Source organism: Anopheles gambiae, chromosome 2 (assembly GCF_943734735.2).
Source record: "Anopheles gambiae chromosome 2, idAnoGambNW_F1_1, whole genome shotgun sequence".
Lineage (NCBI taxonomy): Eukaryota > Metazoa > Arthropoda > Insecta > Diptera > Culicidae > Anopheles > Anopheles gambiae.
In genome coordinates this window covers 73860894-73863253 of record NC_064601.1, presented here as the reverse complement: position 1 = coordinate 73863253, position 2360 = coordinate 73860894, and the positions used below count along the sequence as shown (strand labels likewise).

General features: G+C 40.5%; 1 long non-coding RNA gene across 1 annotated transcript; it reads left to right on the top strand.

The window, feature by feature from the left end:
* Nucleotides 1–664: 664 nt before the first annotated feature.
* LOC133391752 (uncharacterized) lies at nt 665–1574 on the top strand. Its single transcript, XR_009765209.1, has 3 exons — nt 665–792; nt 887–952; nt 1023–1574. It is a non-coding gene; the product is annotated as an uncharacterized LOC133391752 (long non-coding RNA).
* The last annotated feature ends 786 nt before the right edge of the window (nt 1575–2360 follow it).

Genomic DNA, 2360 nt, shown 5'->3' with positions numbered 1-2360 from the left:
GCAAAAACCTTCTCCCCAACCAGCATTATCGCGCGATTTTTATGTGTATCTATCATTTTTCTCATTCTAACATTCACAAAATTTTTCATTCTGCCTCGCTCTTCTGGGTGTTGGTCTGTATTTGCTTGCGACTTGGCTGTGTCGCATCAACGATTCGCATGTTTCATTTAGCTCATCCCTTTCCATCGTTGGAGAGAAACTCTTGCGTCTCGCTTTTCTGGGACTTGTCCAAATTCGCTTGCTACACCAATCGTTCACGCAAGCGTTCTCCTCTCGCCCGCTCTTTGTATCATTGTACAGGTACTCCCCGATATACGCTATCAATGCGGACCGGAGGCAATAGCGTATCTCGAATATTCAATAGCGAAAGTCGAATTTCGAGGTTTTCAGTCAAATTATAACTAATATCCGTATAACTTTGCATGAAGTGGTAGGTTTTAGCCACTTAATTAGTTATTTGATCTAATTTCAACTGAATTTTTCAATTTTATACCATTTGAAATGGTTTTTAATATTCAACCAAAATGGAATTTATTTTGCATTTGACATTCGATTTCTAAAATTAGTACTACTTGTTCAAAGAACCGTCAAATTTAGAAAAAAAAGCGTATAGCGAAATCGTGTATATCGAGTATGGCGTATATCGGGGAATACCTGTATAGGAACACGAGGAAGGCGCTGCTTCGCGTTCACATGAAAATGTGGTAGTGTGAAATCAAGTTTGCAAGCGGTAGGACGCGTCGGTGTGTGTCCGTTTTTTCTCTCGTGAAACCAGTACGGAAAAACTATTTGGTAAGTACAGTTTTTAATAAAGGGTTATATCAATCTTTATCAAACTGAATTGTATTGATAATTGTGATATAAAATCAATTTCGTTTTTTTAAAGAAATCGTAACACACGCACGAACGGAAGTGAGCACGGACCACAACAGAAGCAATATTCAATTGGTTGGTAAGTATTGTGCTTGACGTTAAATTGAACAGCTGTTGGCAAAATAGTTAATATTTCCTTCTATCCCTAGGAGTGCCGAAAACAGAACAGGAGAGGAAAGAAGGCAGGAACGAACCGATCCTCCAACGTGCTAGCGCCTGGTAGAGGAGAAGCGGCAGGAAGGTAGAGACGAACATCCAGCTCGCTAGTGCAGCACGTGGGAGCAGCAAGAGGGAAGCAAGCAGGACGCGTACACACCATTCGACGAAGGCAAAGCTGGAGGAAAGGAGAACGAGGAGAGAAGGCAGGCAAGACGGGTACGTGTGTATCCCGCACCGGTTTTAGGCAGTGTGAATTGTGTGAGTATGTAAATATGTATGTGCGAGTAAGAAGGTAAAATAAAGAGCGTAAGCATGTGCAGAATGGACAAAAGAGAGTAAGAGTCTTTGTAGGGAGAATGGAGAGAATGAAAGAAATTGAACAATAATGTAGTATACAGAAACTAGATGTATGATACACGCTGTCGCACCGTTGCAGAGACGTGCTCTTTAGTGCTGCTAATGAGCACGATTTGAGAACGTTTTGAGCCCGTTTTTTCTCATACAAAATTTTAAAATGTCGCGCGATAATGTCGGTTGGGGTAAGCATGTGCAGAATGGACAAAAGAGAGTAAGAGTCTTTGTAGGGAGAATGGAGAGAATGAAAGAAATTGAACAATAATGTAGTATACAGAAACTAGATGTATGATACACGCTGTCGCACCGTTGCTGAGAAGTGCTCTTTAGTGCTGCTAATGAGCACGATTTGAGAACGTTTTGAGCCCGTTTTTTCTCATACAAAATTTAAAAATGTCGCGCGATAATGTCGGTTGGGTACCCAACCAGCATTATCGCGCGATTTTTATGTGTATCTATCATTTTTCTCATTCTAACATTCACAAAATTTTTCATTCTGCCTCGCTCTTCTGGGTGTTGGTCTGTATTTGCTTGCGACTTGGCTGTGTCGCATCAACGATTCGCATGTTTCATTTAGCTCATCCCTTTCCATCGTTGGAGAGAAACTCTTGCGTCTCGCTTTTCTGGGACTTGTCCAAATTCGCTTGCTACACCAATCGTTCACGCAAGCGTTCTCCTCTCGCCCGCTCTTTGTATCATTGTACAGGTACTCCCCGATATACGCTATCAATGCGTACCGGAGGCAATAGCGTATCTCGAATATTCAATAGCGAAAGTCGAATTTCGAGGTTTTCAGTCAAATTATAACTAATATCCGTATAACTTTGCATGAAGTGGTAGGTTTTAGCCACTAAATTAGTTATTTGATCTAATTTCAACTGAATTTTTCAATTTTATACCATTTGAAATGGTTTTTATTATTCAACCAAAAGGGAATTTATTTTGCATTTGACATTCGATGTATCAAATTAGTA